Source organism: Prionailurus viverrinus, chromosome F2 (genome assembly GCF_022837055.1).
Source record: "Prionailurus viverrinus isolate Anna chromosome F2, UM_Priviv_1.0, whole genome shotgun sequence".
Taxonomy (NCBI): Eukaryota; Metazoa; Chordata; class Mammalia; order Carnivora; family Felidae; genus Prionailurus; species Prionailurus viverrinus.
In genome coordinates, this window is record NC_062578.1 from 80,857,358 (window position 1) to 80,872,643 (window position 15,286).

Sequence of the window (15,286 nt, forward strand, 5' to 3'; positions counted from 1 at the left end):
TTAAAAAAAAACATGCTGAGTGAGAAGCTGGACATAAAGGACCACCTACTGTATGTATGATTCCAATGATATAAAACGTCCAGAATAGTCAAGTCTGTCCGTTGGAAAGATGTGGTTGCCTAGGGCTGGGGGTGAAGAGGGATGAGGTGATGGTGTGAGGTTTGGAAGGGGGGTGGGGAGGACTAGGGGCTTATTTTTAATTTCTTGTCATTTTAAACAAGGCTGGATCAAGGAAGTATTAGACTCATCATTTATTTTCCAAAGTAGTTACAGTTCCTTTAGGATTTATTGGTACTTTTTTTTCTTGGCTGACTTTCTAGACACTTATTTCCAGATACCAACCATTCCAAATTAGATCACCGGATATATTCCTTTTCTTTCTTTTTTCACTTTAGCTAGTATCAGATAGGTTTCTGCCATTTGCACCTCAAAATTTTTCCAATAATAAAATTCATAAACCTGAGTCCTAACCCATCCTAAAAGGGTCCAGCTTTGCATTTGCTCATCCAAGAATTCAGCGAGCACCTACTACACACCAGGCACTGCTCAGATGCCACGAATGCCTCAGTGTGTGTACAAGGACAGAGATACACACCAGGATGTGCTGCTGGGCACTTAACAACTGGCTCTGTGAAGAGGCCGGGGGAGAAGCCCTGATCTGTGGCGCTGGCAGACTCCTGCGGCACAAATACATCCACCATATTTGGTCTTGAGCTAGCAATGTGGTGTCAACCAGCTGCCACCAGCTCGAGTGTCTCTCCGTCCCCCCTCCCCCCACACACTTCTTCTGCCCTCGTGGAGTTTACGTTCTGTTAGAGGAGACAGACAACAACATCATCATAAATAACTAAATTATGCACTATGCTATCAAGTGATTAGTGTTATTTTAAAAATTACTAAGTGCGGCAGGGTATGAGGCATAGGAAGTGTGCATGTAAGGGAACGCAGGTTCCAGCATTAAACGAAGCGGTCAAGGTGAGCCACACCGCGAGATACACACGCATATACATTAGAAAACGGAGATTCGAAAACATACTTTTTTTTTTCCAATTTACAAGAAAATCACACAGTATGTACTCTTTGGGGCACGGAGCCTCACAGCCACTTCTGCATATACTTCATTGTATGAATGTACCGCAATTCTTTACCCAGTCCACCCTTGACCAACAGTGGGCTAATTCCTGCTTGGGGCTATTACGAATTACTCTGTGACGGCCAGTCTTGTACAGGTTTCTTGGCACACGCGTGCACGCATTTCTGCTGTGTGTCCACCTGGAACGGAACCACTAGGTCAAGGTGCACGCTCCAGCGGAGTCAGCGCTACCAAACGACGGTCCGAAGTGGATGAACAAAATGGCCCTCCCGTCGTTCTCGTGCGTGAGGGTCCCCACTGCCCCCAACCGTCAGAAGCAAACGTGAAACAAACAAGCCTCACTTCCGAGGTGCTGGTGCAGTTGCAGACAGGGGCTGTAGTCTCACTGCACATCCCAGATGTGACACGTCCTACAGAGTACGAGAGCTGTAAGGAAAGCTAATGCTGTTTTAACAAGAATACAAATGAAAACAAAATGAAGGAGCAAAGGCACGTTCAGATGCATCCAGAGGTCTTGTTAGTGGTGACCGTGGCACTGTTATTCTGAAGTGGCACACAAGTTTCATATGCATGAATAATGAAGCAACTACGTAAGCGTGCTAGTGTTAAGCACCAAGATTTTGGGGCGCCTGGCTGGCTCAGTGGAGCGTGCAACTCTTGATCTCAGGGTTGTATATTCGAGCCCCACATTGTGTGTAGAGATTACTTAAAGATAAAATCTTAAAAAAACACCTGCAAGATTTTAAGCAAAAGAGAAATGAGATACAAACAAAATCAAAGCAGGGAACCATTTTTGTCTTAAATTTAAGTTGGAAGTTTCAGGATAAACTCATGACTTATTTTTCTCTTTCTAAAAAATACACACGTCCTACCTCTGTTCTCTAAAAAAGCCCAGAAGCAGTAACATCCCATAATTAACTACCATAGTATCCACACTATAGTCCCTAAATACCATTTCCCACTAAAAGGAATCAAGGCTCCTTAGAGAGGCAGCTGATTTCAAGTCTGAGGCAAGAAAGGTACAAATTGAGCCTGGGACGCTTTATAGTGCCTATAAACAGAAAACTATAAAAAAAATCAGGGGAGTCACTTCCAAAGGACACAGAAGACATCTACAAACAGCAATCTGACCATCCAAGAGAATGACTATGGTAAATTAACATACACCTATGTGTACATATATAAATAGAGAGAGAGGTCATCTTAAAATGTATGCATTTATGATACTAAAAATAATCCTCACTTGGATCAGTCACCATTGGATACTGCGAGGACACCAACAAACTCATTCTGAAACTAGTAAATAAAAGATTATGCATGTATCCTACCTTTTCTGTATGGGCTACATTTCAGGATACCTAAACAGTTTAAAAAAAAAAAAAAAGGCAAACAAAAACCCTCCAGCAAACAAGCGCACAAGGCATGACAAAATCAGAACACAGTTTCTGCAGCTCTGATACAAAATCCCCAGGCAGCCACCATCAATGCCTGCAAAAGCCACTAGATGGAAGGATCGCCACAGCATTTGGACAAATGATGAATGTGGCTGTCCCTTAGGGGGGAGGACATGCCAACAGCAAGTATTCTTGCCCCCAAAGTTGAAACTCAGTCTAGCTGACTTCTAGCAACTAGTTTCAAAACTTACAAATTAAATGACATCACGTGATACGATCAGCCAAATTCAGAATGTGGGAAATTCTATGAGAGAAATAACAATTTCTTCAAGAGCATCAACAAAAGCTGTAATTCAAAAACAAAACTGAAATAGCGTAAAGCAAGCGTTAGAGATCTGCCAACCAACAGGTAAAAGGCTTAAAAAAAAAAACTGAGAAAATCAAACATTACCCAGCTTTATTAAAGATTTTATTTTATTTTTTTAAACATTTATTCATTTTTGAGAGACAGGGCGCAAGCAGGGGAGGGGCAGAGAGAGAGGGAGACCCAGAATCCGAAGCAGGCTCCAGGCTCTGAGCTGTCAGCACAGAGCCCAATGCGGGGCTCCGACCCACGAACCAGGAGATCGAGACCTGAGCCAAAGTCGGACGCTTAACCGACTGAGCCACCCAGGTATCCCTTAAAGATTTTAAATTACTTTTAATTATGTGAGACATGGTAAAGGTATTATGGTTATATTTCATACCTGTTAGGGACACATATTGAACTTTTACGGGTGAAACTTTATTATTATATGATGCCTGGGATTAGCTCTAAAATACTCCAGCAAAAAAAAAAAAAAAAAAGTCTGGGGAAGAGGAAACAGGATAAACAAGGCCACAATGGTGACACAGGTTCATTATCCAATTCTACTTTCATGTATACTTCAAATTTTCTAAAATAAAAAGTTTTTAAAAAGAACTGAAGAAAGGGGGCACCTGGGTGGCTCAGTCGGTTAAGCAGCCGACTTCAGCTCAGGTCATGATCTTGTGCTCCGTGAGTTCAAGCCCCGTGCTGGGCTCTATGCTGACAGCTCAGAGCCTGGAGCCTGTTTCACATTCTAAGTCTCTCCCTCTCTCTGCCCCTCCCATGCTCATGCTCTGTCTCTTAATAATAAATAAAAAAAAAAAAAAAGTTAAAAAAACTAAAAAAAAAAAAAAAAAGAATTAAAGGAAACCTACCACACAGATTCACTAACAGCCAACTGAAGCAGCACTGTAAACACAGCGTTCTAACACATACCTCAAGTCTACACTCAGAAGATAGTATGTTCAACATGCAGAGCCAATTCGAACCAAGAGTTTTAAATCAGGAAAGGGGAAGCCAGAACAACATAAGCAGTATATACATGTTTACTGTGTATCTTAGACAAGCCAACCACAACTGACAATCAAAATGGGAAAAAAACACCAACATTTCCCACCCGTGCAGTGTTCCAGGAGATTGCCCTATTATAGACATTATAGCACAGGCTACGCTGGAAAACAGGAAAAAAATGTTCACATTAACTACTCAAGGAGGGACCCAGAATCAATATTACAATTCGCCAAAGGTACAGCATACATGTCCCATCAAAATTTATCCTAGTGGATTCTTAGCGTTAATAACACGCAGGTTCAAATGCATCTGTGACTCTCTGGCTGCAGGCACCACTGACTGGATAAGTCCTCCCAGAAGAAAGTCACCTCACCTGCTTATAAACAGGGTTATCTCACACTGGAGTCAGGGCTGACAGCCAGGGAGTCAAAGCCAAGATCCAGTCCTCAACTGGCTTCTGAAGCCCTATCTCAGATTCACTCCATTATTTGAAACCAAAAAAGGGGAATTATGTTGTTTTTAACACGCTGACCATCAATGTAATCTTAATTCTCAGTGTGTCCTTCTCCTTCAAGAGGAGGTCAAAACCTTTTTGAATTCAAGTCTTTTTTTTTTTTAAGTCTATTTATTTAGAGAGAGTGTGTGCACATGCATACACATAGCAGGGAGGGGCAGAGAGACAGAGAATCCCAAGCAGGCTCTGCGCAGCCAGTACGGGGCCGACGCAGGGCTTGATCCCGTGAACCACAAGATCATGACCTGAGCAGAAACCAAGGGTCGGACGCTCAACCGACTGAGCCGCCCCACCCAGGTGCCCCTCAGTGCGTCTTTCTGTACAATCAAGTGCGGGCAAACCAGGAGGAGAAGCAATGGACATTCTAATTTTTACGAATCCAAATCCCCTGAAGAGGTCAACAGAAGACCCGTACAGATAAATTAACATTTACAGATAAGTGCACAGAGCAGTCACAAAGTCTACAAATGGCTAAAAGGTAAGGCTGGGGAGTGTAGAGGGAGCCCCACTGTGAAAGACGCCCCAACAAGACAAAGGGGCAATTGGTTGGCACCCATTTCGGCTGCAATGCTAACTGTGGGGACCCCTGCCTGTTGTCACATTCCAGGGACCTCAACTGACCTAAGGAACACGTCAAAGCCTGATTCGCCTCAGAGCCTGTCTGTACCTAATCCCCAAACTGAAACTGCTTAGTCTCTGCACACCTCCAAGAGCAAATGTAAACAAGCAATTCAAAGTTTATCCGTCCTTTGGAGCACCCGGGGGGCTCAGTCAGTTAAGCATCCAACTCTTGATTTGGGCTCAGGTCATGATCCCACGGTTCCAGCCCCATGTGAGGCTCTGCCCTAATGGCGCGGAACCCTGCTTGGGATTCTCTCCCTCTCTCTCTCTCCCCCTCCCCCCACTAAAATAAATAAACAAACATAAAACAAAACAAAACAAAACAAAAAAATAGGTCAGTCCCACAGTCCACGCCCTTTAGTGTTCCACATTTTAAAAGGAGTACACTACCACACACCTGTGTGGCTCAGCTGGTCCTGCCCGCCTTCGGCTCGGGTCATGATCTTGTGGTTCGTGGGTTCGAGCTCCACATCGGGCTCTGTGCTGACAGCTCAGAGCCTGGAGCCTGCTTTGAATTCTGTGTCTCCCCCTCTCTCTCTGCCTCTCCCCCGCTCATGCTCTGTCTCTCTCTCTCTCTCAAAAATAAACATTAAAAAAATTTTTTTCATAAAAAAATTTTTTAAGTAGACAAAATTATGTCAAAACATTATACATAACATTTTCAACTTCAGTCCCACAAAAAGTTGAAATCTAAAACATCACCTGTACCTGCAGCCTTTACTCCACTATAGACGGTATTCTGGAGAACATTTTTTTTTTAACTTCCTAGAAAGATAATCTTTTAGGAAAAAAAACTTTCAGTTAATTAAATAAAGCCATTATAATACAGACTACTACTCTTCTGGGATGCACTCTTTCCAGGCATCTTATAAAAAATAAGATTGTTCATTAAAGACAGGAAAACTAAACATCAGAAACAGATGGAAAGATAATTAACAGCAACAACGGAACACATTCAAATTCTGACCCTGGGGGATCCAGAAGACCTAATTATAACACAGAGGAACGCGGATCTCCTAGGATACAGGAGTTACTTACAAACATATATACACCTAACTTGTACATTTAAAAAAATCTATTTTATTTCCCATTAAGCGACTGGAAGGGAGAAGAAAAGCCAAGGAACTGCAAAAATATTTTAGAAGTATTTAAATCTCCTTCTTATAATCATTATTGCACACTTTTGTATTTACTTCCTGCGGAAACTGTAATTTAGTTTCGCTATGGTTTTAAGTATTTCCACACCTCATTTTGCTAAAAATAAAGCTATAAATGAATTTTTCTACATAAAGTGCATTTAAATTATTTCTGGAAGTCCATTTGTTTTTTACTCCCAGTACATACGAAATCTGACTATATTTACAGGGGGCTTAACGCACACTCCTTTCCTTGGCATCGTGAATTACTGCCTAGGAACCACCTTTGAGTACAGGAATTTCCTAATACATATTTCCCAAGCTTTTATGGAAATCAAATACTATCTTTAAGTAAATAACAGAAATGTGAATTAATCTAACAAGAGTAAGAGAACACAAAAATAACTGTAAAACGTAACTACACACTCCTAGTCCCAAAACCTATGAAGAACACTGAGACAGCTGTTTGCACGTGACCTCGAAGGTACAATCCACACTTAATACAACATAACCTTTCCATGCAGCAGCTGACAGAAATGTCTCCCGCGGCTGCAAACTATACTCTGTGCAATCTCATTCTTCTATCCTTAAACCTGGCTGACCTCAACCTCATCTGGCTAGTTACCGAAGAAGACAACGCATTCTCCCTACCCCCCCCCCGCCCCCGTGCACATCTATCGCAAGCTCCCCATACACATATTGCAAACAGAGGCCACTGGTCACCAAGTCCACAAACTGCAGCCAGGAAACAGCTCTGCCCTGCCATCTGGGTGACCTCCTGGCAGCAGCGGCAGGACGTCCCAAAAGGAAAAGACCCATCGCGATTGCTGTGTTGACGCCATGCAAAAACCTGACCGTGCTTTTCACCCCCTTCTTGACAAAACCCACTCGGGAACTAAGTCCTTTTTTTTTTTTTTTCCATAAAAAGGAACACGTTGCCTTCCCTGAATAACTACCTGAATAAAAGTAAGGTGGAGAAAAGGGGGGGGGCAAACCTAGAAAGGAGGGTACATTTTCTTCAACTGTCTGAACAATCTTCCAGATGTACACACACTAACAGAAAATGATCTTTACTGCCTAATAAATAAAAGTATATCCTAATCTTCAAATCTAAAGATTTACACTAAAGATTAAAAGTCAAATTCAAAAACGCCAATAAATTTTTATTAAAACATCTTATATATTCACTAATTCAAAATTTTCAAGAAACTTGTAACAGAATTCATGGCAAAAGGAAACACACAAGTGTGATTAAGGTTTGCCCAAATACCTAACTGCTGCTGACATATGTAAAGTTCAACTCGAGGCCTGATCGAGTCTCATCTGCCCTCAGTCCACCAAAATGGTAAACTTAGGATCAAGAGTTTCCACATAAATGCAACAGGTAGCCTCCGTCAACACCGCAGGTCAAGAAGAGGGTGCCCAAATCCTCCCCTGTTAAGTTTTAAGTACCAATCTAGCCATAGGGCCCAGAAATCCCAGGCAGCCCCTCACTCTAGAGTATGTCCTAACCTAGGTCGTACCAAGGTTATGAACAAATGTCATACACATACCCAAACACCATTATTCTCCTGGGCTTTTTATTTCAAAGCAGCCATCACCAGTAGATAAAAACTATGCGGTATGTACACACTCGTTTATTTTGACTAATGCTTGTACTGTCCTAGCATTAGCTATCGATGATAATCTCAAATTCACAAGTTAACAAAGGTATTTTGAAAGGGGCAGATTTAGTTACTAAAATTTATGTCAAAAACTAGAAGAGCCAGAAACAATTCCAAATCTCTGAAAAGATCACAGAGGAAAAAATGAACAGTACAGAGCCTGGGTCACTGCAGGAACTCAACTATGTGCTGAATGAATGAACAAATCCTCCCACATTTCCTCCTATTCACGTTCACGCATAACCAGGCCTGGCTACGCTTCCCGCTCACATCCGCCAAGGCAGCACCAGCAGGGTGGGGGCGGGTAAGGCCCTGGAACAAATAAGCCTCTGCCTGGAGGTGGGACTGAGCGTTTTGTTTGTGACCAACAGCCCAGCTTGCCTGGTAGCCCAGGCAAGCAATGCTACTTTCCGGTAACTATAATGCAGCCGAATGCACCACTTATCTTAGGCCAGTTTAATAACAAAATAACTAAACTGAAAGCTTTGCCGGAATATAGATTTCCCTCTGTCAAATGGAAATTACTTGCGATTTTCCAGATAGTAAAATCAGTGGCTAAACTCATATTGAAACAAGTCAATTTCTGCCATTTCATTTTCCGGAAAACCGAGAAACACAGTATATGAACTGCATGGACTTCGGGACATCCACTTCAGCCATGAAGGAGGAACTAGAACGGAAAACAGCCCTCCATGGTAAACAAATAGAGGAGTGGACAAAATCCGTGAAACCACTTTCTTCAGATCTTGAGACAATGTGCAGTGCAGGCCCGCGAGCCTCAGCACCCTGCTCTGTCCAGCTGGGAGCAACCATGGCCCACAAGGCGGGAAGGGAATCCAAGTACAGGACCGCAACCTCAGCGGAGGAGAGGAAATTTCCAGTCTGGGGAAGCGGAGCGGCTGAAATATGCAAGGCAGAGAATCAGAGGTGAAAAGTTATAGAAAACGAGTTTCAGAAACCTGCACAAAGACCAGAAGATATGGAAACGCATGTTTAGCCTGCTGAAAGAAACAACTGTCAACCTAAAAATCTACACACCCAGCAAAAGTTTCTTTCAAAATTAAAGATGCTTATCAAGAAAAGAACAGATAATCAAGATGTGATAGCCTCATACAACAAAATACAACTCAGCAATTACAAGGAACAGATTACAGACATGCATAACATGGGTGAATCTCAACAATAATGTGCTAAAAAAAAAAAAAAAAAAAAAGCCTTACACAACCATGCATACAATATGATTCTGTTGACAGGAAATCCCAGGACAGGCAAGACCGATCTGAAGTAGGAAAATAAAATAGCAGTTGTCAGGGGTCGGGGTGAGGACGGCAGTAGGGAACTAGGGCAGGAATGTGAGCACAGATGAGTGTGAAGGAACCTTAGGGGAAAATTACAGTGGTCTAGATTTTGATAAGTGTTGGGGTTGCAAAGATGACATTTCATGCAAAGGTGCATTTGTGACAACTCGGTGAATGTGTACCTGAGTTATATGCTGCTGGTATATCAATTTTACACGAAAAGAAAAATCCCCTAAACGAAAAACGAACCCTAGTAAACAATATGCATGCTGAAATACACAGGGTGAAGTATGTTGGTATCTGCAGTTCATTCTGAAATGCACCCTAGAAAATAAAACGGGTCACTATATAGGGGGATGGATAATTGGTGACTTATGTGATAAAGCAAGAGCAGCAACACATTATGGGTAGAATCTAAGGGGTCTATGAGTAGACGGGTGTTAGCTATAAATTCCTGCAACTTTGTCGTTTGAAAATTATCATAATGAAATGTTGTATACAAAAATAAAGACTAATCTAGATTTCAGAGGGAAAAAATAAAAGACAAAAGGGAGCATGGGCCTCCCATACGGTTATGTGAAGATGATGGGGCGCAGACAGTTATAAAAAACAGACAAATTCATCCAGAACCACTCCCGGAAGGGACCAGAAGATGACCACACAGGCAACAACAGGAGAAGAAATTACTCTCAAAACTGCGCCTGCCTCTGGTCCAAACTGAGTGTTTGCGACTTCCCTGCCTGGTAAGCCTGTGAGCCCCAGCTCTGGCAGGACAGGACTGCGCCTTACTGTACCATCACAATGTAGCAGGACGGTGGCTGTAAATCTAAGGGGGAAATTTTGGAAACGAGAAGGCTGCAAAACGCTGCGCTCCAAATGTGAATATAAATAAACACTGCCCAAAGCCCCGGCGGACAGTGGGACTAGGCAGGCACACGCAGGAGAACCCAGGAGGCCCAGAGGCACGCACCAGAGCCAGCCTGCTGCCCCTCTGACTAAATGTGTCTCCCAACCCAGGGCGAGCTCTGGTGGCAGAAAGAAAAGTCTTCCTGGCATGAGGTCTCAGAAGAAATGGGGGCTGGTGGACCAACGGAAATTTAGAGGACGGATGCTGGAAGCAAGGGAACCCCAAGATAAAACCCCAAATCTGAGAATAAATTCTACCCCAACCTTTGACTGACCACCAAAATATAAAGGTACATGTGAGACCCCCCCCCAACACACACAGAGGCCCAAACTTAATAGAATAGAAAAGAAAAGAGAAGGGGGGGAGGTGAGGGGAGGGGAGGGGAGGGGAGGGGAGGGGAGGGGAGGGGAGGGGAGGGGAGGGGAGGAGGCAAGAAAGCAAGCAATGCACCCACTGGAAGCCAATAAAAGTGATCAGAGACCTCATCAGCTCATCAGAATGTAACAAGCAAGCCTTCTGCACCCTGAGCACAGGTGTGCACGCGTGCGTGCATACACAGACAGCGCTGGGAAGCAGTACCACCAGGTAGCACGTGAACATGCCTGTCATGAAGACCTTCACCTCTAAATCCCATTTCCCACTAAAAGGAACCAGGGATACTTGGATAAACGGTTGATTCCATGACGCGACAGAGAAACTACAAGAAACGCCACTGTACCAAAAGGAAGAAAAAGCTCAAAAATTAATAGGGACGTGTCAAAAAAAATACAGGAGATGATCCTGGAGAAGGCCAAACCAGGGAGAAGTCTAGCATCGAAATGAATAATGAGTCAAGGATTATAAGCCACTGAGTCAAACGAGCATCCGTGAAGTTCTGACGGATGACATGAGTGAGTGAGCGAACAGAGGAGAGGAAACTCGTCCTGGCAGCTGGACACCAGCTGATAAACAAGAAGGGGCAGCGGTGTGAGAGAACCACGGCTGCACAACCAGCTCGCAAGAACTGTTTCAAGCAAGAACCACCAGTGGGTGACCGAACTATCGGTTTGAAAGTTCAAAAGGTCACACAGCCTCAAATATTTCCCTACAGATTACTCATTAACCACAAAGGATAAATGCTCATTTTAGAGTAGAGACAGTAGGCAGACGCAATCCTAACTCGATCGCCTAAGATCGGTAATTCTCAAGTTTCAGAATACATCAAAATCATTTTCAGGGTTTGTTGAAAACACAGCCTCACACCCTAAGTTTCTGACTCAGCAGGTCAGGAGCAGCGTCCAAGACTCATCAGGCCTAACAAATTCCTGTGCGTTAATGTCACCAATAACAGAACGAACTGGCACCATGTGCCATTCTGAGATGGACACAATGGCTATGAGAGAGGATATGACCCTGAGAAAGGGACAACATCACTTTCCACAATGGTCTGACCCCCAAAATGCATAATCTGAATTTAATATGAGAAGACATCAAAGGAACTCAAAAGGAACCCTACGAAGCAATTAGTTTACGTTCTTTAAAACTGTCAATGTCATGAAAGAGAATGGCTGCGCACCATATCCAGACTAAAAGGACTACAAAGACATCAGTAACTAAGACACGTGGACACCTGGGTGGCTTGCTCGGTTAAGCATCCAATTCTTGATTTCCGCCCAAGTCGTGATCTCACAATTTGTGAGATTCAGCCCTGCATCAGGCTCTGCATTGATGGTGCAGAGCCTGCTTGGGATTCTCTGTCTCTCTCTCACTCTCTGTGCCCTTCCTGCACATTCTCTCTCTCAAAATAAATAAACTTAAAAAAGTTTTTAAATAAATAAATCATGCCTGTAATTCTAGACTGGATCCTGTGTCGGGGTGAAAACTGCTAGAAACAACAGAGCAACTGGAAAACCGTGAACAGGGATTGTATAGGAGATAAAATGGCAACATTAAATGTTATACTGATTATATTGTGGTTATGTAAAAAGTCCTTGTTCTTAGTAAATACTCAAGTATGTAAGGGTGAAAGGGCATTATGTCTGCAACTTACTCTCAAAGGGTTCAGTAAAAAATAAATGTGTGTGTGTGTGTGCGCGCTCACCCCTGTGCGTCTGTACCTATCCAGAGACAGACAGGAGGAAGGAGGGAGGGGGGCACTGGTGGATCTAGGTGAAGGGTATTTGAAAGCGGACTACACCACTTGTCACGACTTCTCCCTAAAAGAAAACAAGGTTTAAGTGAACAAAAAACCAAGGAACAGCAAAACAGAAAAGGTGGTGGTGGGAGGGCCTCCAGAGGCAGCTACCCACACAGCCCCATGCTGAGGAAGAAGGCGGAAGGGTGCCACCGCACACGGGGAATGACAGGCGCTCACACTGAGGCTCCCAAGTCATCTAGAGAAGCTGAAACGGACTTTCACGTCTTTCGGTACATTTCGCTTACGAAGACCCTTTTGGATTAAGTGCCCTTTCGGAACACACAAGAAAACAAGCGTGGCTGAGTATTCTTAAACCTTCACGCTCCACACCTATTTTGGTTCTATTCTGCACGTACCACTTTTCACATGACCAGTGAGTCACGCTGTAACCTACCAGGAGGCATTCTGTCTGGCGCGGACACCGTGCGTGGTATGGCGGGGGCAGACCGTTCACGCTGGAACCGACACGGCACGCAGTGCCACCCCACGTCCCTGCGGCTACACCGTGACACCTGCACCAGGGCTGCCACCTGGCTGGCAGCAGCTGGAAATGTCACCAGCCATAAGAAGTGTCCCAGCACAGGTCCGACCCTTCAAAACGAGGGTTGTTAGCGCAGAGATTCCCGCAGCAAAACCCGGGGACGGAGTCAGACAATAAAACACGTGAGGGAGAACGATTCTCTCTCCCCTGTTCCCAAATGCAACTATCAAGGAGGCTATGTATTTGCTGTGCAATCACCGTCTAAAGGGCACCAGGCAGAGGCTGCAACGAACACGTCTGGGCACACTGATGTCACCGGGCACACTTGCGTCACCAGAGACGGCACAGCGAGCCTCAAGAACACAGAGCAGCACACGCAATAAAGAAACAAAAAAGCAGCTCAGGAAGGTCCTATTACAATGCACCTTACTCTGCCACTGATTCTGTTATTACCACACACTCTAATACCCACCCTCTGATCATAAAATCACACAAAGACCTCATCATTTGAATTAATGGCCTTCTTATGCTCTGAAGTCAAACAAATTTTGATTTTTAAATGACAATTAAACATACACACAGTTTTCCACTTTAATCCCCCTCCCTGCCCACTGTTGTGGCTTTCCTAAAAAGGGTTTATTAGGAAAAAATGCTAAATAACTGCTCTGCAGGACATCAAAAAGCACCACATAGTAAGGAATAATGAGCAATCCTCTTGCAAACTTTGAAGAGACTTGACTTACAATCACAAGGAAGCCTTAAGTTTAGTGAAGCCACCTTGAATTATCTTCTGTGTACATTCTTATTTCTAGCAGTTTAAAATATAATTGTACCCTACAATTAGAGCTGACTAAAGACAGAGCTGAAGACCATATAATTAAGTTTGTCGTGAATCAGAGAAAACATCTTTTATTAATTTTTAAAGCTAGTAAAACTATTTTTCTCCAAAGCTACGAGAGCTTGAACGCTATGGAAGGAATCCTAAAATAATTAAACTTTAAAAAGTCTCTTCTGGGGCGCCTGGGTGGCGCAGTCGGTTAAGCGTCCGACTTCAGCCAGGTCACGATCTCGCGGTCGGTGAGTTCGAGCCCCGCGTCGGGCTCTGGGCTGATGGCTCAGAGCCTGGAGCCTGTTTCCGATTCTGTGTCTCCCTCTCTCTCTGCCCCTCCCCGGTTCATGCTCTGTCTCTCTCTGTCCCAAAAATAAATAAACGTTGAAAAAAAAAAATTTAAAAAAAAAAAAAGTCTCTTCTGGGGGCGCCTGGGTGGCGCAGTCGGTTGAGCATCCGACTTCAGCCAGGTCACGATCTCGCGGTCCGTGAGTTCGAGCCCCGCGTCGGGCTCTGGGCTGATGGCTCAGAGCCTGGAGCCTGTTTCCAATTCTGTGTCTCCCTCTCTCTCTGCCCCTCCCCCGTTCATGCTCTGTCTCTCTCTGTCCCAAAAATAAATAAAACGTTGAAAAAAAAAAAAACTTTAAAAAAAAAAGTCTCTTCTGTTTTTATTTATATCTATAATATATAATCGTCTTACACAAAAACCACGTTATAAAGCCTTTAGGTCATGAAAAAATATAAAAAAATCAAAGACTCCAAGATTATACGTTTTCAGAAACAGTGTCTGTGCTAAAATCTATTTTACTTAAACTTCTAGGATACCTAATCCAGAAAAATAAAATTTAATCCACTGGAAAGAAAAAGCGAGCTCAAGTGTGTGTATAAGTGAGTACTCCTGTGTGTGTGTGTGTGTGTGTGTGTGTGTGTGTGTATGATCTACGTGTGTATATACATAAGTCACCTATTTTTTTTTTAAGCTTGGCTTACTGAGGAAAAATGTACATGCAGTAAAACATTCAGTTAGATGGGTTCTGACTAACACGTCCGGGGTATAACCGCCCCCGGAAGGGAAGCTATGGCCTATTTCCATCACCTACCAAGTGCCCTCATGCCCTTTTGTGCTCAATCCTCTCTTCCCCTTGTCTCAGCCCAAAGCAACCAGTGATCTGATGTGGTCTCATGGTTTTGGCTTTACCCAAACGTTATCAGGGTGGAATCACGGTTGCACAGAGCTCTGTGCCTTCACGTCATAGATGCTTTGCAGATTCTCACCCTTTGTCTTGAAGATGTCAGTAGTTAGCACCTTTCTGTTGCTGACCAGGATTCCACTGTGCAGGTGAACCACAACCATTTACCACTTGATGGACATCTGAGCTGTTTTCCATTTTAAGCAAGTATGAATAAAGCCGCTACACACGTTCATATACAGGCCTTTGCGTAGACACCAATTTTCATTTCTCTTGGGTAAAGACCTCGGGGTAGAATTCCTGGGTTGTATGAGAAGCGTATGTTCAATTTTATAAGAAACTGCCAAGCTCTTTTCCAAAGCGTTATAGTTACAACCCTCTGCACTCCCACCAGCAAAGCATGATACAGCTGTAGCTATTCCACATCCTCGCAACCGGGCACTGTCACCTTTTATTGTCTTGTTTCGTGCAAATGTGAGGCATTCTAGTAGGACTGCAATGCTACCTCGCTGTGGCTGTCATGTGCACGTCCCTGATGACTAACGATGGTGAGCATCTTCTGTGCTTATTGTGACCTACAGAAAAGGGACGAAATGTCTACTCAAATCTTTTGGCCATTTTTTCAA

The 15,286-nt window shown here is 43.7% G+C and overlaps 1 protein-coding gene across 7 annotated transcripts in view; it reads right to left on the minus strand.

The window, feature by feature from the left end:
• The window catches only part of PTK2 (protein tyrosine kinase 2), a 258,431-nt gene that overhangs the window by 208,560 nt on the left and 34,585 nt on the right, over nucleotides 1-15,286 (minus strand). The window contains exon 4 of one of the 7 annotated variants that reach the window (XM_047842379.1): nucleotides 15,109-15,235. The exons of the other annotated variants lie outside the window; for them this stretch is intronic. The gene's annotated coding sequence lies outside the window, so the exon portion shown is untranslated. The remainder of the gene's footprint in view (nucleotides 1-15,108; nucleotides 15,236-15,286) is intronic. 7 annotated transcript variants of the gene reach the window in all.